The sequence below is a fragment of the Lactuca serriola genome, chromosome 5 (assembly GCF_051521515.1).
Source record: "Lactuca serriola cultivar US96UC23 chromosome 5, Lser_US96UC23_V15, whole genome shotgun sequence".
NCBI lineage: Eukaryota > Viridiplantae > Streptophyta > Magnoliopsida > Asterales > Asteraceae > Lactuca > Lactuca serriola.
In genome coordinates this window covers 323,226,928-323,254,578 of record NC_136412.1, presented here as the reverse complement: position 1 = coordinate 323,254,578, position 27,651 = coordinate 323,226,928, and the positions used below count along the sequence as shown (strand labels likewise).

At 38.1% G+C, this 27,651-nt stretch overlaps 1 pseudogene; it reads right to left on the bottom strand.

The window, feature by feature from the left end:
• Positions 1-20,209: 20,209 nt before the first annotated feature.
• On the bottom strand, positions 20,210-27,651 carry LOC145050912 (large ribosomal subunit protein uL2mz, N-terminal part-like; annotated as a pseudogene).

Genomic DNA, 27,651 nt, shown 5'->3' with positions numbered 1-27,651 from the left:
AACCATAAGCATAAAAGACCTTATTCAATCGCCATCACCTCCCATGAGCCTCACAGCCGCTACCACTCGTCTTTGTTCATTTTTTGATCAGACGACGCCGCCAAGCAGCCACTTCATCATTGAAACGTAACCTCGCTACCTGAGACGTGTGTGCAACCGGAGAACCGCCGATACCGGGAAGTAAGCTTGGTTCGTCGTGTGCGGGTCATGAGCCACCAGAAATGCCGGTAAGTCAGTCGCAATCCACCTTCTTCTCTCTCCCTCTCGTTGTTTACTGTGGGTACGACGTTGGAAACGTCGTTACCGTCGTCTCTGGTCATGGGGCCACTGTTTCGCTTTTCCGGTGACACCCGTCGCCTAGACTGTGGCTGTGGGAGTGTGTGTTCGAGTATACATGTTGTTGTCGGCATCTATGGTGTGGCATGTGTGTTATTTGGCTGGTACTACCCGAGAAAAACCACCATGGCTACCAACCATGATGGCTGCCACCATGCCATCTCTTTCTGTCGCCACCAGCCACCATGCGGAGGTGGCTGTGTGCATGAATTACTGTGTGTATGACTGTATCTTGTAAGGATAATGTTGTATGGTTTCTCTTAGGCAGGAAAACGAAAGAAGCTCATCACCGCCGCCTGCTGCCTCCGTTCTGCCAACTGCCGCCGCTGCTCCGCCACTGTTAGCCACCATCTTCGGTAACTGTGGGCTTTCGGGTGCATTAGATTGATGTTTGGAGTGCTTTTGGTGTTGCGTTGGCCCAAGATCATAACCACCACCACCGTGAGGTGGTGGCTGCCACCATGTGCCGACATGTGTGTGTGTTTATGTTAGTTAGTGTGTGTGTTATTTTTGGATTTTTTTTCGTTGTAAACTGTAATCATGTCGGAATAATGAAAAGAAAACTCAAACCACCACCGTAGGGTGGTGGCTGCCGCCACCGGCCGCCGTGTCGGGTGGCGGTGTGCTTTGCCTCGTTGTGTTGACTCGTTTGGGGTGCTTGAAACGCTAATGGGCCCAATGAAGCCTAATGGGCTTAGTGAAAACCCTAACGGGCTTAATGATATTCTAGTGGGCCTATTAAGCCCAATAAAGCCCTAATTGACCTAAAAGCCCAACAAATTGATAAATGGGCTAGTATTTGGGTTGGAAACCCTAATTAGTGTTTAGAAAACCCTAATGCCAATAAAACCCAAATTTTGAGAATTATTGGGACACACACATGGGAATTATTTAATAGCTTGAAATATTAAATAATAATCATTGGCAAAGATTAATCTAAGAAATATTGGACTTAATGGATTAAGTCCTTAGTGGATTAAGTCATTAATGGGTTAAGTAGGGAACTTAACCCTAAGCGTCGTTTTATGTGAAACCCTAATTTCACTTGGGTTTATTATCGGGCCTTTATATTGGTCCTTGATGATTGGGTTATTAATGTGCCATCCAAGATCAATCAAATGGACTTAGAATAATGAATGGGCTTTGAGGTAAGGCCCATATGAAGAGTTGGGCCTAATTTGGAAAATTAGGCCATAGATGGACCATGGTTTGGGCCTTTTTGATTATGTGATATTGGGCCATTAGAATGTTGAATGTTAGACTAGACTAAATGGTTGGGCCTTATGGTGAGACCTTATAAATGTTTGGGCCTAATTTGGAAACTTGGCCTATGAGTTGGGCTATGAGCCATGGTTGGACTTTTGGGCCCTTGAATTGGGCCTTGGGCTTGAATCAACTCAAGTTAGGGGTAGAGTAGTCTCTTACCCTAAGCATGGACTTATGATTATGAGTTGGAACCCAATTATTAATTGGGTGATGCTTTGTTATTGGCAGTTCGGGAATATGTCGTCCAGCAGCTGGGATTGTGTCTACGGGACTTCGGCAGTGCGAGGCGAGTCTCCTCACTGTGTGCATGGGTCTACGGCCACAATGTCGGCTCATTTAGTTTATGTATGGTAGGAAGACCCGGGGGTTAGCCCTAGGCATTATGCATGGAAGACCAGGAGGAGACTCCTGACACTCAGTATGTTATTATGTATGGTAGGAAGACCCGGGGGTTAGCCCTAGGCAATATGTATGAAAGACCAGGAGGTGGCTCCTGGCACACTATATGTTGATTTGCTAAGTAAAGTAGTATGTATGCTAGTTGTCTTTGTGATGCTTGCATGGAAGACCATGAGGTGGCTCTTGACACTTTTTTGTGGGACCGAGAGGGTGGCCCCCGGCTTGGCAAGAAAGACCACGTGGTGGCCCGTGACATAATGGCAAGACTATGTTTGGCTCATAGCATCTTTGTTGATTATGATATATGTATGGCTCATGTTTATGTTTGATAGTATGCGAGTATGTGTTTATAAGCTAGACAGTATCCGGTTGAAAGAGACCGAAGGGGTAGGCCAACACCCAAATATGCTAGGCAGTATGTTGATATGTATGGTATGTGGTATTTGGGGAACTCACTAAGCTTTGTGCTTACGGTTTTCAGTTTTGGTTTCAGGCATTTCGTTTTCAAAAGAAAGGAGTCGGCTAGATCGTAGCGCATCACACTATGTTTTCCGCACAGGAGATCTTTGGGATTATACTCTAATATGATTTTATGATGACATGTTTTGATTATTGACGTACTGGTTTTGACCTGATATGTTATTATTTATGTTTTCTTATACTGTTAGTTTTATAATAACTTAATTAAAACGAAATTTTTGGTTTGTATTTTTGGGATGTTACAGTAATGATCAAGGGCTTGAAGATTATATGATGGCTGAACAATTGTCATTGGTCTTCACAAAGGAAAGAGCTACAATAGAATGATAGAAGTATATGTAATAATATATTCTGCTACAATATTCAGGTCGAATAATATACATGGTTTTGTTTGTTATTAGTGAGTATTTCATTGTCATAGACTATTATATAAAGTTTTTACATTTTTAAGAATGTAATGAAAAATTTAAAGTTGTATCCAAAAATTTGTTATTAGTCGGTGTTGGCATTCTATTAGAATATCATTCTAATAGAAATATATATCCTGAAATTCCTAGAGAATATGATTCTAACATAATGACATTCTAACAGAATAAAATCGTGTTAATTATAAAAATTACGTTATAATTATATATATATATATATATATATATATATATATATATTAAAATTCTCATTCCTTAGCTACAGTACCTGACCACAGGTACTGTTCGTGTCTTATTTTAACGCTACCATGGTCACCACTAACCTCTTTGAAATATCTTTCGTCCTTCCAGAACTATCTCTGTTATCCACAAAACCCACCACCTCATACCACCTCCTTTCTCCGATATAGTCTACGCTCAATAAATCTTGGAAGTCCCTGCCCTCCACCTACTCCAGCCTCTCTGAGTTTCAGAATCGTCGGCGCCTACAAGCCCTAAAAGAACACCACTGATCGATTTTGCTCATGCCCTCCATCGTGGGGGAGATTGATGCAGTCGTAGATAGCGAATCCAAAACCCAAATCGTAACTCCCTTGGGGCAATCCTTGGCCATATGCCCCGCTCTACACACCCCCTCGTGGCCCTTACCACACTTGCCAGAAGTGCGCCTTTCTGACTCCCAGATCTCGAATCAGCGGGCTTAGCCCGCTTGGCTGGCGGCTGAGACTGCGCCGGTCGCCGATCCCTCCCCTGAGACTCAGCCTCCTCCCTAGCTTGAGTCTCCAGCTCTATCTCCCTCTTTCGGGCATTTGCCTGAAGCTCGGCAAATGTTCGGTACGTTGAGTTTGCCACGAACTCCCGTATATCCCTCCTCAAAATGCTCAGATATCGGCTCATACGTGTCTGCTCGGAGGACACGTGCTCTGGGCAGAACATCGCCCGCTCATGGAACATCCTCGTAATCACCGTGACAGACCCAATACCCTGCTTGAGGGTCAAAAACTCCTGGGCCAAATGCTCCCTCTCCACCTGGGGAACGTACTCGTCTCGAAACATAGTAGTGAACCTCTCCCAGTTCACTGCAGCAAGCTCAGCAGGCGTATAGTGCGCCGTCACAAACTTCCACCAGTCCTTCGCTCCCAAGCGAAGCTGGTTCAGCGCGAACCGGACTCTCAAATGCTCAGGAGATGAGCAAGTAAAGAAACACCCATCAATGTCTGAAATCCACCTCATTGTTGCAATTGGGTCCTGGGTCCCATCAAACTCCGGTGGTTTTGTGTTGCTGAACTCCCGGAACAGCAACGCATCACCACCCTGCGATCTACCCGCAGCTACAGCTGCAGTGGCCGCAGCAACAGCAGCATCAGAAAGTGTAGCGTATCTCTCGTCAAATGTCTCTATTAGGGTGGTCTTGATAGACCCGAACATCTCTGGAATCTCAGCGCGGATGGCATCAGCCACCTCATCATGAGTCATCTGGCGGAGCTCCTCGTCGCTCACACCCCCCTCCACTAGTCCCTGGTCTGTGGCGTGTTCCCACCATGATACCTCTCTAAAATACAACACAAGATATCAAGAACTCACTCGAGCGTGCACACACTCGATACCCCCAATCCTACTTGGTTTCTGGTACCCAAAGGATTCTTACTTGGGTTGCGCACTGACCCGGTGCCTTCGATAGTACGGGCCCAATACTACCGACCACACCGATTCGGCACTCATTCCAAGTCCTCCTCCCAGAGTCCCAAATTTCCAAGCACTCTACTCTCTTAAATCATGTGCTACTCACAAGCAGATATCTCATAAGCACCTCGCTGCTATCTAAACACTCTCAAACATTTCTAGCAGCAAAAATCCCCTAGACTAAGGCATCATATATCAGGCCATTCTAGTCCTAATAAGATTACCTAGTCTACTCTAGCATGCATATCATAATTCGTCATATAGCATAACATGTCTGATAGCACTTATTGTAAGGGTATTTTGGGAAATAACCGTTCGGGCGCTGGCTGATCGTACACACGGCTCTGCTCTGTTTGTCACAAAACTCTTTTTACTATTTTCAAAAATTTTACTTTATTATCAAAATTTTCCTCAAATCCTCAGTTTGAGTTCAGATACGCCCGAAGATGCATCCAAATCCCTCAAACCAAGGCTCTGATACCAACTTGTAACACCGTAAAAATTTAAACAATTTTTCGCATTTTAAAAATCATATAATTTCATTCACATCCACGTTTTAAAACATTGTATCATCATTATCTTAATACAAAACCCCAAGATCAAAATATATAAACTCCAATGTGCGTGTGTACGAGTCATGCCGGCTCCTTCCCGCGATCATCGCTAGTACCTGATACACCACACATAACACTGTAAGCGTATTTGCTTAGTGAGTTCCCCAAAATACCACATAAACACATATCAGCCACTTAAGGCTGTAACTCTGTTGACCCTCTGGTCGAATATCTACGTGGGACCCTCTTGGTCCCATAACTCTGTGGACCCACTGGTCCTAACTCTGTAAACTCTAAATCATGCATATCACATATCACAATAGATCACAACACATAATAACATGCAATTACTCTGGCATATAACTCTAAAATACTTTGTCACATAATTCTATTTCCACACTAGGTAAAGTATAGTGAGAAGACTCACCTCAGATGTCTCGGTAAATCTCTGACTATGTAGAAATATGATCTAGCCTCCGCCTAATCACATAAAGTAAATATTCTCATAAATATAACTCTCGGGACTAGACTCAACCCTCTCTAGGCACCCTCAGTAGGCAAAAGACCATTTTGCCCCTCTTTTAGCTTAAAGGCCACATTGTTGACCCAACCCTAAAAGTCAATAAAAGTCAATGGTCAAACTTTGACCCGACTCGTCGAGTGCCCTTGGGCGACTCGGCGAGTCCACACGTGTCCACTAACTCTTTAGTCCCGCTTGGCACGTCGAGTTCCTCCCATTACTCGACGAGTCACACCTGGCATGAATCGCGGGGCCACCCCGACTCAACTCGCCGAGTCTCAAGAACAACTCGGCGAGTTCCGCCTTGAACTCCAGTCCCCTAATCCCCCTCTGACTCACTGAGTTATTTCCCCAACTCGGCAAGTCTACTCACTAAGTGATTTACGGGAAACCCTAACCCTACTCGCCGAGTCTGATCTTTGGACTCGGCAAGTTCATGCCATGCACAAACTCCATAGACCTCCTGAGGTCAGATCTGTTCCTTTAATCCATAGATCTGACCTTCGCAACCATGCTAATCACGTAAAGTTCAGACCTTGACACACATATAACATCTAGATGGTCTCACTTGGTGATTTAGCCCCAAAAACAACATCCTAAGTTCATGGCTCCCAAAATAGCTCATAAAGCTCCAAGGGTTAAGGTCTCTGGACCTCTTTGAGTCCAGATTCAAAGCAGAAACCCGAGAAGGGACCAATTGCTCCACATATCCATCCTCTAAAGGGGGTTATAAAACCCTAACTCTAAGAATCAACACCAATCTGAAGAAGGTCCGAATAAATACCTCAAGATGAAGTCTATGAATTCTGAAATCACCAGAATCGCACCTCCTTCAGCCTCCTCTTGCCTTGGTCACCTCTTTCTTGCAATTACACCAACAAAATGATCAAGAATGGCCTTTCCTTCCTCACAAACGCTCTAGATCTCTTAGGGTTTCTCTCTGGGGTTTGGTAGCCGCAAATGACGGCCCTAAGGGCCTTTAAATAGGTCCCAAACCCAGGAAATTAGGGTTTCATTAAACAGCGTGGACTCGCCGAGTCCACTCATGAACTCGTCGAGTCCAGCTGTGAACCCGTATACGAATCCGCGACCATACTCGGCGAGTCTGAACACCAACTCGTCGAGTCCCCTCCCAACCTCCAAAAATAAAAGAATAAATAATATACCTAGGAATCCGGGTGTTACTGCTGATCCAGCCTGCCCAGAAGAGTAAGGTTCAAACCTTGATTTTACCATCTGGCTACTAGTGAATGCTACGACTACCCTGCAGACTTACAACACCACTACTACTACCTGACTGCTAGTGAATGCTATGGCTACCCCCGCAGACTTACAACACTACTACTACTATCTGACTGCTAGTGAATGCTATGGCTACCCCCGCAGACTTACAACACTACTACTACTATCTGACTGCTAGTGAATGCTACGGCTACCCCCGCAGACTTACAGCACTACTACTACTATCTCGAGGACATCCTGACTATCCCTAGTCCCGCTAGTGATTCCTCATCCCGATTTCTCAAAACCAGCCCTCAATCTTTGAATACTGCATCATCCTCGACATCTTATATCCTTGATATACTTAGCGCTTCGTCGAGGAACTCTTCGGCTTGGTTCCCAAACCAACCGTCTACTAATCCGGATACAAGAAGCTATTGTTGGGAAGTTTCCATACTCCCAACTCCTGAATCTACGCAATCCTGCATGCTGACTCTGTCACTGGCTACAATACGAAGACATCTCTTGCTAACCGCTCTCAGGATCCTCATTCCGACTCACTTGAGCCTCTACAGGTGATCCTCCAATCCTGGATTCTCAACCAGCTTCCGACCATCTCGTTCGCACGCGCTAACTGGTGGGGAGTTTCTCAAACTCCCAACCCTGAATCCTTAGTCCATCAAACGCTGAACTACTTCTTTTCCTTCTCGAAGGCCATATACTCGCTCTGGGTATGCGTGCTCTTACCTGGGCACACTCGGAGGATTCTCCCCCACTTCGATCCTGCTTACACCTTGTTGCTCGATACTCAAAAGAGATCCCGATCTTTGCTGCCATTCCATAATCATTCTGCTAAGGAACCCAAGCCTGCCATAGCTAGGGATCTAACCAATCCATCTCTAACACTATGCCACTCCGAACTAGCGAGACGCACCAAATCCATCCCAAGCATGCTACAGTTACCGCAACCTAGATAACCCGCTCTATTAGGGAGCAACCAATGACTATCAATCTAAAACCAAGGTATGCAAATGGCATATAACTCATTTACAAGCAGGTAGCATAATACTCACAGATACATGCTTACTAACATCGATGCAATACCATAACCATAGAGTTACTACAAAGGAAGGAATTCAACAACATACCTGAGATCTAGTGTGGCTCGATCTTGACTTCCTGTGGAACGATGGGCGCCTGACCCTAAACTCTCTCCTCCACCAAGATGGGACAGCGAGACCTGAAATGACCCGGCTGGTGACAATGAAAACATCTCTGATCCTGCTTACAATCCCGATACACATGCCCCCTTTCCCCGCACTTGAAACACCTGAACTTGTGACAAGCAAACCCATGAGTTCCTCCACACTTACCACACACCTCTAGGTCCTCCTGACCTCCAGCGCCCAAGTCAGCTGAGTAGGACTCCACACTTCTTCCCAATCTCCCTGCGACACATGCTCGCTTCCTTTTTCCGAGTTGCCCATCCAAACCAATCTCCTGCTCCTGAGTGACCCCGACTACTCCATCAACCGTATGAAGAGCAGCTGGTTGTCCCTGGAACTTAACGGTCAAACGACCAGTGACCCACTCAATGATGTTGGGTAACTCCTCACGAATGACTAGCGAAAACTCATTAGCTACCCAATCATGCAAGGGTCTCTCCCGGAGGCAGGGTGCCCCACTCACTCCTGACCCCTGATGGCAAAAGTCAGAAATGGAATCCCCCTCTCTGATGGATCCCTGAAATCCATAAGAACCGGGCTCTAGACGAGCCCCAAACTGCCCTGAAACTATCCCGGCCCTAAAGGCCTCAAGATGACTGTCCATAAGCTCCACGATGGCCTCTCTAACTGAACCAAAAATCACTGGAGTCTGATCAATGATGTTGCGCACAATCTCTGCGGAGATGAAATCCCTCATCTGATCATCAAGCTGCCCGGCTCTAAAGCCCGAGCCAGATCCCTCCTCGACGTCTGAACTGCTAACTGGTATCTCGTGCAATGACACCATGCTGAAAAGATAACAATTCCTGATCAATTTACATACTACTGCTGAGGGACCTCTCACACACTCTACCATTCCCTGGTTTCGTCTTGGCCCCTCTTGAATCGAGTCCGGATCCTCTGCTTTCATTGGTATGGGCCCCTACTACCTTCCACATCTATCCTCACTTTCCTCAAGAGTTACCTCAACTCCACCAAATCACTTCTACTGATCTCTGCTACTCCCATCCTAGGCTTGCCCTAGGGAAATCTCTGACTCCACTCAAACCGGTCCTCAGCTGCTGAAGGCCTCCTTGTAATGCTAATTAGCCACCACCTGAATACCATCACATGCAATGAGGCTCGGATAATCCTTCGAGTAAAAGACTCGTCCCTACAACGGTTGGACTCAGACAAGAGCTGCGCAATAGGGCCAAATCCAGCACTCTGAGATTATTCAACCCTGCTCACATGTGATGTGACGTATTCACCTAATGGCTAACTCCCACCACTCATAGTCCCACAAAGCACAAAGTAAGCAACATTCGGATAAAGGAAACATACTCGGGCAAAACTATTCTCATAACGAGAAACTACACTAGCATACAATGCTAAGCTCACGCTACCAGGCATAACCTAAACAGGCTATCCTACTGCTGTCTACTAAATACTAGCATGCAATTCTCATAAAGCTGACACATAAAGCAGGCACATAAGGCATCATCCTAGATCCTTAGTCCTATTCTAGCATGCTGTTCTACTGAAGCTGGAACTGAAACTGAAACTGAAACTGATACTGAAACTGAAACTGATACTGATAATCATAACATAACTTGTATGGGTAAATTGGGAGTACTTACTTGAGCTCGGCTGATTGCATGCACCATACCTTTTTCTCTTTTCAAATCTCTTTTTACTTTTTCTAAAACTCTTTTCTTTACACTTTTTCAAAAATTGTTTTCTTTTCTCAAAATTCTTTTGTAACTACGATTTTTCCTTTGAAAACTCTATACCACTTCCTTAGTTTGAGTTCAGGCACACTCGGAAGTGCGCCCGAATCCCTCAAACCAAGGCTCTGATTCCAACTTGTAACGACCCAAAAATCACTACTAAAAATTTCTTTTAAAACATTACTAAAACTAGATTTATAAAAACGTATCATAAGTCAAACATAACTTTCAAGTATTAAATTCAAAACATAATATCATTATCAGAGTCAAACATTCCCAGGCTAACTGACTATGGTGTGTGCTCTACAATCTTCCCGAGCTCCTCTTTTGAAAACCGAGTACCTGAAACCAAAACTGAAAACCGTAAGCACGAAGCTTAGTGAGCTCCCCCAATCTACCACATACCACAATAACATGTAAAGCACATACTGGGCCTTGCCCACTGCATCGGACCGAAGTCCGGACTAACTGGGGCCTTGCCCCTACATCGGACCGAAGTCCGAAGCTGACTGGGACCTTGTCCCCTACATCGAACCGAAGTCCGAAGCTGACATCGGATCGAAGTCCGAAGCTGACTGGGACCTTGTCCCCTACATCGAACCGAAGTCCGAAGCTGACATCGGACCGAAATCCGAAGCTGACTGGGACCTTGTCCCCTACATCGGACCGAAGTCCGAAGCTGACTGAACATAGCATAAACATATCAACTAGCATAAACACATAAGCCCTGTCTGAGCCACGAAGGCATTAAACATACTAACTACTACATCGGACCGAAGTCCAAAGCTGACTGGGACCTCTGTCCCCTACATCGGACCAAAGTCCGAAGCTGACTGAACATACCATAAACATATCTACTAGCATAAACACATAAATCCTGTCTGAGCCACGAAGGCATCAAACATGCTAACTACTGCATCGGATCAAAATCCGGATACTACTGCTAGCTAAACGGGCCGGCATTGTGGCCTTAGACCCGTTCCTACTGGAAGGAAACTCACCTGAACTGCTGAACTCTGCTGATAAACCTCTGGCTGCTACTCGACAATCCCCTGAACCGCTGCTCCTCTAGCTCTCCGAGCTATCAATATACATATAACACTTAGTCTGACAGTCAACTAAGTCAACTCTGGTCAAAGTCAACCTTCCAGGTCAACCCTACTCGCCGAGTCCTCCTAATGGCTCGCCGAGTTCATAAACTCAGGGTCTTTCTATTCGCGACTCGACTCGACGAGTCTGTCTATGACTCGCCGAGTCCAACTATTTCCAAGTCCTGTCCTGACCAACTCGCTGAGTCACCACCCGACTCACTGATTCGAGTCTCAACTCGAAGGGCTTGGGGTTTCACGACCTGACTCGCCGAGTCCACTAGTAGACTCGCCGAGTCCAAGGCAATCTTCAACCAACTCGTCGAGTTGTTCTTCCAACTCACCGAGTTCATGCTTAACTTCATCCGACTCGACGAGCTGTTCATCCCACTCGTCGAGTTCCTCCTCATCTTCAAGCTACTCGCCGAGTCTATTCAGTCCTTAATCCATGCAGTGGCTTTTCGAGCCAAGCAGGGCTTCCAACTCATAGATCCATACTTCTAAGGCCTATCCCCCACGTAAAGTGGCAAACTTTACGTGTAGATCAAGAGATCTAGGCTTAAAACACATTCAAACTAGGGTTTATGGCAACATACTTCTTCAACATACGAAGGGCTGATACTTTAGGGGATTCTAGACCAAAACAAACATGGATCTGAGGTAGCAACCTCAGATCTGGTCCTCTAACTCGAAATGGTTACTTATCATGCCAAAATGTCCAAAACTCACACAAATGAATAGATCTAGGTGCAAAAGGGAGTCCAAGCAACAGCTTATTACCTCCAATTGGTCTGAAATGTCTTCTCAATCCCGGATCTACAGTCCCTTCTTGCACCTCCAAGGCCTTTCTTCCTTCTCCAAGCTTTAGTGCACTCTTCAAGGCAAGATCTAGCTCAAAAACGGATATGGTGGCTAGGGTTTGGTGTTCTGGGGTAGAGAGGCAGTAAAGGAAACCTAGGAAGGAGAATGAGACGCTTAAATAGGCTCCAAGTCCCGGAGTTAGGGTTTTCCTCGTTCAAACCCAACTCGTCGAGTCTCCTTGGCCGACTCCCCGAGTCGGTCGCTTACACCTCGACCCGGATCCCGCTCGGACTCGCCGAGTCCCTCCATGGACTCGCCGAGTCTCCCCTTAAGATTGAGGTCTTCTTTCTTTTCTTGACTTTCCAAACTTTGGGGTGTTACAATCGCCATTACCCATGTTCTCTATTCTAAAGTTTCAACTACAGGTATCAACAGTTATGTTATCACTCTTTTCATCACATCATTATATGAAAATAATTCAGTTCTGCCTTCCTTTTAGAAATATCCTCCATCGCCATTACCCATGTTCTCTATTCTAAAGATCACCAACTTACCCTTTGAAGTTCAAGAATGCAGTTTTTGTTCTCATTATGATCACAACTACGCTATCTGGAGCATTCACTATTAGGTCATTGGATTCGAGCCTCATTATTGCATTTGAAAAATGAAAATAGACGGCCATATTACGGTATGCATTGTTTTCCAAAATGAAAAATATATATATTAGATCGTAATAATTTTATTAAGGGTTAAGATTGATTAAAATTGTCATTAGTTACAAACTTTTGGTACGACGTGATTTCTCTGATTGTCAAATTTACTTTTTTATTCGTAATTTAAGTACAATTTGTTGCTTTTACATTCGTAAATATTAGACCATGGATATAATACCATTCAGATTGTAATTTATATGATTTGTTTTCAGGCTCCATGATTGCTTGATATATTATTTCAACAAGGTATGTCATTCTTCTTTACTCAGCCAATGGAATAAATAATAAATAAATAAATAAATAAATAACATATTTATCGTGTATACTTTATAATGATCATAATATACACATGATCTAAACTCTTATTTCAAGAACTTTCCTCTATAAATAATTATGAATTAAAGAGTTGACATGTTATGTTTCTATAGGATAGGAGAATACGAAAGGCGACGAGGCAAATTCATAAAGCTAAAAAAGAAGAAGATTCAAAAGGTTGAAGTGTTGTCTACAAGCTATAAAAAAGAAGCATAAATTTTGATTTTTTTTAAGCGTATCATGTCTTATATGAATTTTTTTACCGCCTAATTGTTTTGTGGCTTTTCTTTTGCTGCAATAGGCTACAAAGACTTGAGTATTTTGTGAAGAAACAATGGGTAGAACAGGGAAAGAATTTCGAAAATGTCCCTGAGGGAAATTCCTGAATTACGCCAAAAAAAAGAAGGTGATCACAGAACATGCATTTGTTACTTTCAAGGAAAGATGCAAAAAGTAAATATTTGGTGAGATTTTGATAACGGCTCCAAATTTCAAATCTTAGAGTAATAGCTTCCAGCCGAGTGCTATTCTATTGTTCTAGTTTTCTTCAACCATGTTTATAAATTTTTTTTAGTCTTTTGTTCAAGGTGACCTTAGTTTTGTGCACGACAAAATTTTCACTGTATTTATGATGATACTTCTTTTTGGTTGTGAAATGAAAATGAAGAAACTGAAAGATGGTTTTCTTTTTATGTTAACTTCAGGTTATGTCAATGCATCTGTTGAGAAAGTGAAACTCAAGTTGAGCTATGTGACAAACGATGCTAAATTGCTGATGATCAGGTTAATTACTATCCAATAAAGCCTTTTCTTTACTTTAATTGCTTGAATTCATCATTCTTAGGTCCTTACTATTGAAGTTGTTTCTAAATTTAAGAAGCAGGAAGGGAAAGTGGTTGAGTTGGACAACAATAGCATTCTAAGCTTCAAGGTTTGGGAATTCAAAAAACTAAAGATCATGTTTTTCATGTGTTCATTACAAAATTTTGAGTTACACTTCTTTAAGTTTTTCAGCGTCAGTTTCACAAGTTGCTATGCATGCACCCAAAAACCCACAATTTAATGAAGAAAGATGTGATTTTTTAAACTCGACGAGTTGGTATTACACTAATTTATTTTCCATATATACCATATTCATAACTAGATTGAAAATGGAATTTATGTGCGAATGTTTGCAACCAAGAAGTAATGGTCTCATATTTAATTGCCTATTTTGACATAGCTTTCATAGGCACTGGTGATCAAGGGGTAAAGCATGGAATGTTGATGAAAAAAAACTGTTTCTCATCTCAATACAGTGAAGCATTTCTAAGGTTTATGCCTAATATCGTAATATTATTATAGCATTTAGACTTATTATTTGTTCTAAAATGCCAAAATATTTTCATTTTCTATTGCTTAATCTTTTTGTATACTTCTATTGCAGTGTTCTTGGTCAAAAATGCATCCCAGTAAAAAATGAAGCCCCATTGAACCACTGTTTGTCTCTGTATCACCATCTAAAAGGTAGTATCTGCAGACTATATTGTTCATGATTTGCACCAAGTATCCAAAATCCCATCTCTTACTTGAAAAATTATTTGGAGTATTAACAGATTTATGAAAATTATTTTATAATCCTAATCATCGTACATTTGTTGTAACATGACAACAACGTTCACCAAAGTTTAAAAAGCTCATTTTTGTTGTAATAATCGCACATTGTAGTTTTTATTCTATAACTTTCCCCACAAAATTATTGTTTTTGCTGCAGTTATTTCTGCCACGTCGGCTTCAAGTTGAGAAAAACAACAAAGTTTCTAATATTCAATACCTTGAGGTAGATTCTAATTTTGGTCAACAAACATGTTTCATTTAACTTTAAGTTACAAAAATGACAACGGGGAAAATGGTCCCAAAAGTTTTGTTTTGTTTTGTTTTTTTTTTTATTTAAATAACATACTCTTGATAGATTAGAGTAGATATTGTCAGCTTTTTAGTGTGCACAGTTGCATCCAAAAAAATGTGAATACGATAATAATAGAAAATATGTTCTTTTTTTTTTCTTCAGGTGGCATTATTCAATATCAGCCAAAAGCGTTAAACGCAAAAAATAGAAATGTACACTACTTTATTTGTATACTTTCATTTCTTACATTAGGACATTATGTTGTTTTCAATCTATCCGGTTGCTTTGTATTTGAATGACATTATAGCATCCTATTTTCGTGACCCGCCAAACATCAACAAAAATATCCGACCCGTGTGTATTCAGTAAATTTGTTTGTTCCGAACCCTGCAGAGTGGGGTTTCCTACATAGTTAAAATTAAAGTAATTAAAAAAATTAGAATTTTAAAATCAAGAGAGTTAATTATCCCAAAAAAATATGAAAATTTCCTTTTTTAAATTTATCTCAATTGTCTAAAATACCCTTAGAATGAAATTAGATGGTGTTTTTCAATTATCTTTAATTTAATAATATGTATTAATCACTTTATTAAAATAAATAAAATGATTGGTCCACATTTATGCATACAATAACATAATAATTAGTTTAAATACAATAACCTAAGCCTATATATATATATATATATATATATATATATATATATATATATATATATATATATATATATATATATATATATATATATATATATATTGTGTTTATTTATTTACGTTCGTTTAACATCTTAACAAAAATGAACAATGTAATATATTAAAGCAACGAACATGAACAAGAAAAGTTGTTCGTCTATATCTTTATGTCCGTTCGTTTGTTCAGTTAACTTAAATTTACGAACATTAAGAAGCTCATGTTTGAATTTGTTTCGGTTAGTTTGCAACCATATTCATAAGTATGTCTCGTGTGCATGATATATTAAAACACAGTCATGCAACAACTTTCGAGTAAACAATGTGTGGCCAAAAAAGATCAAAAACTCATTTATAAACAACTTTAAATTATATAGACCAAAACCTCCTTTATGTCACTATCGACAATAAACACCAAAGAGGTGGGCACTGTTAGTATTAGGTCTTAATTAAACGACTAAAATACCTTTTTAAATACCGTTAGGTCCTCACAACCATACCACTTTTAAAAGAGTCACTTTATTATTAAAGGGAACTTAATGCCTAAAAGATACACCATAGGTCATACAAACAAGACACGTATTTTTAACATGTTTTTTTCTTTTTTTGAAAGAGAAAACAAGACACATTTGAGACATAAACGCATAATAAACACCAAATATAATACTCAACACCAAAAGGTTGTAAAATTCTTTTTTCCCCATGTTTCTCTCTCTTTATGGTGTTGCACAAAATTTTAAGAGAACTATACTTCTTTCTTTATATATATATATAAAAAAGGAGGCTAAACCCTATGTGTATATGTAGAAAAGCAAGGATTGTCTCATTACTTAATAACAACCAATCCTTCACGTCCATAAATGACATGTACCTAATTGACATTGCGAAATGCCTTTAGCAAAACACTCTTATTTAAAAAGAAAATACAATAATGCCAACATAGAGATGCTTTAAGATATCTAATTGGAGATGTTCTTTACACAAAAACACGACTTCGAGATGCTTCAAGATATCTAATTATAGTATCTTAAGGGGGTGTTTGGCTTAGTTTTTAAAAGCCCAAAAGTTCTTTTTGGAAAAGTTACAAAAAGTCAGGATTTCCTGACTTTTCCAAAAAGTTCATTTTCCTTATATAAAAACTGTAAAAGTAAGGCCCCGTTTGATAGTTGCTGACTGAGAAAGGTCTGTTTGAGTAATAAATTCTGACTGAGTAAGAAATTATGTTGTTTGATTGAAAATCTGACCGAATGTGCTGATTGGTGTAAAATGACCATTTTACCCTGATGCTATACACGTTTCTATGCAATATTACAATAATAATAATAATAATAATAATAATAATAATAATAATAGACATTAATAATAATAATAATAATAATAATAATAATAATAATAATAGACATTAATAATAATAATAATAATAATAATAATAATAATAGACATTAATAATAATAATAATAATAATAATAATAATAATAATAATAATAATAATAATAATAATAATAATTTATACAAAAACCTCCACCATAATAGACATTAAATATATTATTTTAAACATAAAACACAAAAAACCCTTTAGCTTGCTGGTAAACACCATTGCTTCTACAAGGGAGACCCAAGTTCTATTCTTGTAGCCTTCGTTAGATTTTGTCTATCAAACACCTTTTGTCTGACCTGACTCAGTCAGATGCCAAACATCTTTTGAGTTTTTTTCTTTTTCAAAAAGGACTTTTGGACTTGAAAAGCTAAGTCAAACACAGTATATGTGATTTTTAATTCTTCAACCATCAACAATATACTTAATTTGGGTAATGTCCTTTCTTATAATATGTATATTTTTGTAGGATTCTTTTATGAGGCGCAACACGTATAATCAAGAAAAAAAATGGTAGTACACTAGTACTAAGCTATAGACCAAACAAAATATGAATCTATAGACATAACCATACGATAAGATATATCCACTTAGTTAATCTAACTATCTATTTTCAGTTACTTTGGATCCAAAGTTCGGAAACAAAGTGTGACATTTTTGTTGAGATAGTTACGTAATTTCCTGTGACTATTACTCTAACATAGAGAAAGAATATATAAAATTGCATTCGAACGAGTCCCGTCTATGGTCCACTACACTTGCTAGGCACTATAATACATAACAATTTTTTTTAAAAACTCTAATCATAATTATAATATTTTTCTTTTATAATTATTTACAGTTTTTAGTCTGATTCTCTATTATACTTGTTATTAAGTAATATGTAAAGTAAATTACAATCTCGTCCCTCTGATTTATTAAAATCGCAAGTTCACTCCAAATTTTGATTTTGTAATAACTACATCCTTATGGTTCTATTGGTTTCATTCTCTTGTGAATTTGATTTGGGAATATAAGTTATTAAGGTAATTAATTTTTGGGTTTGTTCACATTTGAGTAACTATTTTTTTGTATACATCCAGGTAACGAAACTTATTGGAATTGTTCACATATGACCATTATGATTTGTTGTACCAGGTTACATTCAGTCATAACGGTCATATGTGAACATTTTCAACAAGTTCGTTAACTGGATGTATACAAAAAAATAATTACCCAAATATGAACAAAACGAAAAGAAGAGTAATTTACACGAATGGTCCCTGTGGTTTGGGGGAATTTGTGTGTTTGGTCTCTAACTTATTTTTTTTAACTCGGATGGTCCTTACTATTTATTTTTGTTGCACACTTATTTCTTGTCTTACCTAAAAAAATTATTGTGCCCTTACTAATTTATTTTTTTAATTATTTTTCTTATTTATGTATTTATTTTTTATATATTTAAAAAAATAAATAGACCTCACATATTTGTATCTCCTCAACGTAAACCTGAAACCACATTTGAGAAATGTAATATGGGTCCCACCGATCACCATCCCATCTTTCGTCATCCTCAACTTCTATTTCCTTTCCATATTTAGTGACATCGATGTCTTCACCGTCCTTTCTTTTTTCGGTCCTTCAACTCTGACGAACCAACACCACAATCTACTAAAGATGAAGAGACATTGGATTGTGGTGTTGGTTCGTCGGAGTTAAAGGACCGAAAAAGGAGGGGATGTTGAAGACGTCAATGTCATCAAAGGTGGAAAAGAAATAGAAGTTACGGAGGATGAGAGATGGGATGGTAACCGGTGGAACCCAGATTAAATTCCATAAATGTGGTTTCAAGTTTAGGGTGATGAGATACAGATATGTGGGGTCTATTAATTTTTTAAAATATATAAAAAATAAATTCATAAATAAGAAAATTAATTAAAAAATAAATTAATAAGGGCAATAATAATCTTTTTAGATAAGATAAGGACTAAGGGCGCAACAAAAATAAACAGTAGGGACCATCCAAGTTAAAAAAATAAGTTATGAACTAAACACACAAATTCCCCCAAACCATAGGGATTATTCGTGTAATTTACTCTTACTTATCGTTTTGTTCATATTTGAGTAACTGAAAGTGTTCACATATAACCATTTTGATCGGATGTAAGTTGTTACAGCAGCTCATAATGGTCATATGTGAACACTAACAACAAGTTCGTTACCTAGATGAGTATAAAAAAATAGTTACCTAGATGTGAACAAACCAAAAAGTTAATTACCTTAACAAGTCATATTCTCATTCGATCTTTATGTTGTTAACTTTAACATCTTAGTTATTAGATTTTTTTAAAAAGACCAATTTATCTCTTGACTAAGCCTCAAACCCAAAGGGGCTAAATTTGTAAACCAGTCATTATTTTATTATTAATTTGTTTTCTTAATTATAAATTATAATATATTTAAATACTAAATATTTTAATAAATGTTTTAATATTATTTAATATTTAACTTGTGGGTGAGCCCGTGGTGAACCACGGGTCATTATTGTGGCTGATCGTGTATGTTTATTGAACTCAGAATTACTGAAATGTGTCTTGGTTTATCCACAAATGATGACGGTGAGAAAACGATGACGGAAAAATGAAGCACAAATCGGTAGAAAGAAAAAGAGACAAAAGGAATGTCAAAATGGTTAAAGGGACTAAAAGAGAGAAATATTAAAACATGAATGGCCAATCTTTAATGAAAAATAAGTAGCAAGGAGAAAAAAAGGGCAAAAGGTAGGCAAAAATGGTTAAAAGGACTTAAATTGGTAAATATTAAAAGACATATGGTCACTCTTTAATTACAACAAATCATTAACCAAAATTGTGAAACTATATAAAATATTTTGGCCAAATCTTAAAACAAACAAAATGCTCTATTACTAATGAAATGGCTATTAATATAGTATATTAACTTTTTAAATAATATTATATTCGATTATCTCACATTGAAAAATATAGATTAAAGTAAATTATAGTTGTGGTCCATGTTTTATACATATTTATGTAGTTTTGGTATTGCTTTTAGAAAAACTGATACAAATGGTCCCTAAGATTTCAAAATCCATCAAGATTGATCGTTTTGGCTGATATTATTACTCGTACTCCGTTAAATGCATGTAAATTACCATTTTAATCTCATTTATTCTATTTCTTAGTTTTTATGTTTTTTATTATTTTTTTTATTTTACTCTTATTTTCATTATTAACAAATAACAACACAAAATTGCAAGAATGGTCCCTAAGGTATGTCAAAACTAGCAACTTTTGTCCAAAATGGGTTTAGCTCGCAAGGATGGTCCAATAGTTTCGTTTTGCTGCGAGTTTAGACCAAAAATTTTAAAACTTTTTATAATGACGGATTTGCCCTTCGTATTTTCCCTTTTTCAAATTTTCTATTATAGAAATTAAAAAAAGAAAATCTCTCTCTCTCTCTCTCTCTCTCTCTCTATATATATATATATATATATATATATATATATATATATATCAATCTCGCTTTACTCGACCTCCTTTTCATCTCCAACTCGTCTATCTCCCTCGTTTCTCACTTCTCCGGCGAAGAGAGCCACCACAGTCGACTGTGGCAGCTCCTCCACCTCCCCCTGTCGTGACCCACCACCATTCAACATCCCAAATCCAAATCCACAAAGGGTGTTCTTCGTTCTTGATTTTGGATCCGAAATAAAACCCAAATCCAAAAGTTGAAGGTAGGTATGTTCTTGGTTCCAAATTTGAAACGAAGACGAAGAAGGGTAGATCTGAAACAAAATCCACACACAAAACCTTACCTGAAACAAAAACCCACCATTGATTTTGGATCTGAAATAAATCACTACACGTATTGCCTCCTGCTTTTCTTTCCTTCCGGGGAGAATGAAGAGAAAGGAATCTGGTGGTCGGAGGGAGTGGCAATATTGGTGGTCGGAACTCACAATAACAGCGATAACAACAAGTTGTTTGGGTGGCAGAGCGACGGGAGGAGCTAGGTTTCCTCTTTAGCGGTGCAGTATGATTGGAGATAGGTAACGAGGGTGGTGAGGTCATGTACGTTGGTGAGAGGTGGTGTTTAGCGACTAGGATGGGCGGAACAAGGCTGGCAGTCGACGAGCTCACATTCGTCTCCTTCGCTCGTCATCGTTGCAGATTCAAAGGGGGTGGATGGAGAAAGTCGAGAAATGCAGTGATTAACGGTAGCAGTCGGCGAGTACCTTCCCTCGTCGTCAATTGTGGTGGCTCGAACTGGATATGGTGGAACACCGGTAAGTTTGTGGTGATGTTGGCATACAACTGAAGTGGAGTTTAAGGTGGTCGTGGTGGTGATGTGATAGGTGAAGAGGTGGTGGATGTTCACGATGGTCACCATAGCAACACCATCGGTGTCAAAACCACTGGTGCTTCATTCTTTGTTTGTGAAACAGGGACAAAAGGAAGAACAGAGATGAATCAAGAAAGAGAGAGAGAGAGAGAGAGAGAGAGAGATTTTTATGTAATAAAAAAATTGAAAAAGGGAAAATGCCAAGGGCAAATCCATCATTATAAAAAGTTTTAAAATTTTTGGGCAAAACTCACAACAAAACGAAACTATTGGACCATCCTTGCTAGCCAAACCCATTTTGGACCAAAATTGCTAGTTTTGACATACCACATGGACCATTCTTGCAATTTTGTCTATTAACAACCTTCGAATCCCTAGTGCGAAAGTACCCAGAGAACCGGAACCGGACCGGTATTTCACAAACGGTTTGGTTATCGGTTACGCAAAATGGTAATTTTCGATCCGGTTTGGTGCCTCTAAACCCGACTCAAAAATTGGAACCGGACCAGAAATCTGAAAGGACATTATACATGCAATTGATTGTAATCTTCAAAATATTTTCTAGATTTTGTCCCGCTTTTTAAAATACACATAACTCATTCATGTAAAGTTGGAATTACTTGATTTTTTATTAGCATGTAATTTGGTGTTTGTACTTCGAATTTAGACTGTAAAAAGACATATTTTGGTTATATATTGACTTAGATATAAGCAACGTATCAATGTTGTGTTTTTTCTATTTCAGCACTATTTACTTTATAATTTTGTCTCTTTTTTAACATACACATAACTCACTCGTATGAAGTCAGAATTATTTAATTTGTTTTCTAACATGTAATTTGGTGTTTGTACTATATTTTACTTTTTAAAAAGACATGTTTTGGTTAAATGTTAAATTAGCTACATGCCTTGGAAGACAACATATCAATGTTGCATTTTTTTCTAATTCCAAACATTGTTATTCTTGGTTCTATTTTGAAAATGCATTGCTATTCGTGATTCCATTTCGAAAGTGTATTGTCATTCTTGGTTTCATTTTGAAAGTGTATTGCTATTATTGGTTCCATTTTGAAAGTGCATTGTTATTCTTTGTTCCATTTTAAAAGTACAGTAAGACTAACACCAACATTTCGATTCTAAGTTCATATAATATGTAAAATTCGGTTTTGGTTCCAAACCAGTTCGGTTCTAAAGTTAATCCCTAGGATCCACCACCATTATCATCCCCTTCTGGTCACCATCTTCGATCATCTTCTCTAATCAACCTCAAATCCATCAAAATTCACGATTTAATATATATAAATTAATTCCAAAAAGATATTTCAATCTATTAATAAAGAAACTACAAACAAACACACACAATTCTACAAGAATTCTTGAAAATAAAATACATAGTGGTTTCCATGTTTTCATTTTTTCTAAAAAACATGAATCCACATACATAATCATGATCCTCCCCTTTAATGCATTGCATTCCTAACGTCATACTAGAAAGATCTAGTATGTCTAAGATTCATTATAGAATGATATTGCTAATAACATATGATCATATAGAGTCACACCTTATAGCAAGTTACCATCAGTTGATTATTTATTAGTATAATTTGATTATTAATAAATATATCAACACTTGTATTTAATTGGAAAATTATTATTTCATGGAAATAATATTTTACTAATTAGAAATTTATCATTTATGGAAATAATATTTACCGGAGAAATAACAACTTATGAAATATTTCATAAAGCATGATTATTTATAAGTGATATTTATATCTTATACAACTAGTTAGAGTTTATTTATATAAAATATAGTTTTATATAAAAGAATGTCTAAGATTCATTATAGAATGATATTGCTAATAACATATGATCATATAGAGTCACACCTTATAGCAAGTTATCATCAGTTGATTATTTATTAGTATAATTTGATTATTAATAAATATATCAACACTTTATTTAATTGGAAAATTATTATTTCATGGAAATAATATTTTACTAATTAGAAATTTATCATTTACGGAAATAATATTTACCGGAGAAATAACAACTTATGAAATACTTCATAAAGCATGATTATTTATAAGTGATATTTATATCTTATACAACTAGTTAGAGTTTATTTATACAAAATATAGTTTTATATAAAAGAAGATGTGTGTGTGTGTATATATATATATATACACACACACACACATATATATATATATACACACACACACACATACATACTAGCCGTTTACCCGCGTCAAGCGTCGGGTGCGGATATTTTATTCAAAAATTAAATTGTAGAGACGATTAATTCTTTTGCACAAATAGTTTACTACATATAAACAATTATCAATATCATTAAAATAATAATATATAAACGTACACTCTTGATTACAAACCCGATTATGTCAAACTATGCAAATATTAAAATAATAATATATAAATGTACACTCTTGATTACAAACCCGATTAAATATTTGTTTTTTTCAGTATAATTATGATTTATGTTGTTTTTTGTCACAACAGACAGGTAACAGATAAATCGACACTTAGGTAACAGATAAATCGACACTTAGGTAGCCAATATATAACTCACAGGAGCTCGATCCACTCCAAATTTCCCATATTTTCCACCTTTTCACTTTCTCTCACCTTTGACTTTAACTTTGACTCATTAACAACACCTAAAATCCCCCTTTGTCTCAAACTCTTCCAAGAAACAACTGCTTTTTGTTTCATCTTATGTCCCCACACAACATTATCCTTATCCCACCTTTTTACCTTATTAAGCAACAAACTTTCATTCTCTTTCACATCATCTTTCATTCTTGGAACAAAAAAATTCGGTTTTGACTCTGCCACCGCCATTCTTGGAACACCCAACAGGTTCACAAACGAATAAGGAGCATCATGTCTTTTTTCCCATTTGAAGATGAAAAAGCAGACAAGAAAACATCCTTAACATTTCTCATGTGGGTCCCCGTTTGACTTTGACTTTGACTATTCAAGGTCCTACTGTAACGCCTGTGTTTCCGGGCTTGCCATTTGTAGCAATGTAATAGTCTAGGTTAACCTTTGTAACCCGTTTTGAAATAATAAGATTGTATTATTTAAGTATTTTGTGCTTAATTGCTTAATTATGTGGTTTGATTAATTAAGAATAAAAATAAGCGTCAAAATTTAAGTGTAAAATAAACTGAATATCTTTGAATAATGTTGTAGTAGTGGAAACGAGGTTTCCGAATATATATAGAACGCCCAAATCTGACTTCGTATGAGGAAGTTATGATTTATCGAAGTTTCGGCTTAGCGGTGTGCAGCCCGAAATACTCGATTTGAGATCAAGCGGTTTTTAGCCGAAGCAATCTAAACGAGGATCGAAGGTCTCGTTGTTGGTGTCGAAGCGATAAAAAGTTAGGCGATAACGGACGTCAAACGAAGAAGTTATGAATTTATAACGAAGTTTTTCTGTCGCGGCCTATTAAAAATAAATAATAAAAATAATGTCGAAATTAGCCGACGGAGTCTAAACGAAAGTTGTAGAGCGTAGTCTCACCTTCGCGTGGATATAAAGAACGTCGAAAACAGAGTTCGTATGCGAAAGATATGAATTTCCGAAGTTTATTAAATAAATTTTATTTATTTTTAATCTTTTAATCCGACATTATCCGAAGACGAGTCACCGGTCCGATCCGACGTACGCCCCCCGTACTCCGAAGAGTGTCGACATTTCGGATGACGCATGCAGTGACGATTTCGGAAGCAGTACGCGCTGCGTACTGCAGTACGCCCCGCGTACTCCGAGGCTCCAGCCTCCTATAAATAGGATCCGAAGGCAGCCGAGTCTTTTGCCCATTTCCTCTCTTCTCTCTCCCGTTTTGCATCGTTTTGCGTGCCAGAAATATCCCGAAGCCCCGGTATCATACTCAAGCCCCGAGGCAAGTCCCGAGATCCCGAAGATCCCGAGAAGTGCGGTTCCCGAGCCGAAGCTCTGCCCGCGAGAAGTTCGATTTTTGTGAAGATCTTCCAGATCTGCTGAGGATTACTACTTCTGCAAGTCGTAGTGCTGTCTGATCATCTTCTGATCAAGTGAGTGTATACTACCTTTCATAAACACGATAATAATACAAGTTTGGTTCGAGTGTATTAAGTATATTGTTGTTTATAAGTGTGAGTGTGTAGTTACCTTCTTCTAACACGTAAATATTAAGTATTTTCTATAAAATACGTGCTATGTGTATTAAGTATATTGTTGTTTATAAGTGTGAGTGTGTAGTTACCTTCTTCTAACACATAAATATTAAGTATTTTCTATAAAATATGTGCTATGTGTATAGTATATTGTTGTTTATATGTGTGAATGTGTATTCACTCTCTTCTATCTCATAGATATGATTTATTCTCTATGAGATATGTGTTATGTGTGTGTGCCTCATCTGTTATGTGGATTATGTGTTGATTAAAGCATGCTATACAGGTTTTCAAAACTATGTATAAAAATGTATATTTTATCTACTAATATGTTGGGTAGAACATGGGTAGATAGTTGGTGTGTAATAAACAGATGAGAGGCCTCGTTGTTGTTTGATTTTAGTCATCTAGCGGAGTTTAGATGACGACCACTAGCTATTCTAGACAGTCTTGTGGAAACATTAGCAGGTTCGCCACCTGTAGGTGTTAATGAACTTGGGTGTTCATTCGCTGTACTCCATCCCCCTCATGGTTGCCTTTTTTGACTTATATTGCTGAGGTACCCCCGAAGCATGTGTTGTCGCCCCGATGAAATATTCTTAGACTAGGTCCCTTATGTTAGTTGTTTTAGGGACATAAAGTAAGAATAACGGGAATGGGTAATTGGGTTATTGTTGGTTGGTGAAAATTAAATATGATTATTTATTGTGGGTTGAAAACCCTATATGCTCACCAGGCTCCCAAGCCTGACCCACTCAGTTTTATTTGTATTACAGGAAGTGGCGCAAGGGCATGAGATGGATGAACCATCAGTTGTTTTGTTTACAAGTCTGTATATGTTTATATTTGTTGAATGACTTGTAATGTATTCGTTTATGCTTATTGGTCTGTATCGGAACATGACACCCCGAGTTTTGATTATAATGAAAATACATTTCTTTTATGAAATGCTTTGGTAAACATTGTTTTATCATGTTTTGTTTTTGGGAACAAATTCCGCAACTCTTTCAAATCAAAAGGATTTACTCTGAAAATATTTTAAAAGCATAAATGAAAAACGGTCTTTTCTGGCCGAGATTTTGGAGATGTCACACCTACTACCTTTTGAAAGTCCAACCACTACATGATCTGTTTTAGGCCTTAAAGATTCCACCTTTTTGTCTTCTAACATTCCGGGAATTGAAGAGAATGAAAATTGACCTTTGATGGAGATGGAGGGTAGGATCTTAGGGGTGGGGTGAAGTTTTTTTGGAGGGAGTTGACTTTTTTCGGGCGGTCAACGGCTGCCCCTTCGACCCATCTGACCACTGCGATCCGTGAAGTGCGATTTGGGTCATATTCAATTCGTTCAACTACACCTACTGATGAAGTGTTGCGTTTTAGGTCAATTATTCTTTGTGACCGTTTTGCCCCTCCTCCTCTGTGGAAAATTATGATACGACCCTTTGAATTTCTACCTGCTGACTTGTCTTTAACTGTAACGAATTGCCTAAGTGGCCTTTTAGAGCTCACATTTTGAACACCTATAGGAATATGATAAAGTCAGTAAAAATGTTTTTGTTTGGATAAATCATAGATGAATTTCAGATAACAATATAATCAGTAATGTTCAAATCCTAAGCACCACATCTCTACAATCAAATTAAGAAAGTTGGAAGTGACATCTCTCTGGTACTGATTATCCATCTTGAATTGAAGATATGCAACTTTAAATACCAATTTCTTTTTACTTTATCAGCATATGATTCATTCTTTCAATATATTTGCATTTTTACATGTACAAATAAGTGTTTACTTAAATGTAAATGAACAAAATCAACTCTTTTTATTTAAAAGAGTATACCAGGGTCTAGAAATGTCAAAGAAAGTTTCGCTTCTGATGTCAAAAAGGTTGTTTCTTATTGTAAAATTGAAGTTAGGGTTCAACAAGAAGAGCAACAAGCAAACAAATTCAAAAAGTCACCTATTTCATCAGCAATTCATAAAACACGTGTTTTCGGCATTACTATTACCAAATTAACACTCTGAGAGAACCAATATCCCAGCAAAGCTGAAACCTCAAAAACAGAACTTTGCCTTGGGTGACTACCGATACCCTTAAGCATTTTGACCTTATACAGACGTGGGTTTTGAGGCTAGAGACACACAGACGACACTCGAACGTGTAATAACTTGAAAGAGCTAGGTTTGACATCAAAACTGGAACAAAGAATATGTATCCGCACATTAATTCTGACATCAAATTAAATCTTCATTGAGCCCCTTTTTCAGATTCATTTCTCTTGAACATGACAATTTCAACTTCGAATTTGCATTTACAAAAAAAAAAAACTTACGGCTAATAATGTGCTTAAATCTCATCTGAAAGTTGCTAATCCTCGAAGTAATCTCAAGCGAGTGGTGCGAGTGTAGAGGACAGAGGAAATAAAGAGAGAGCAT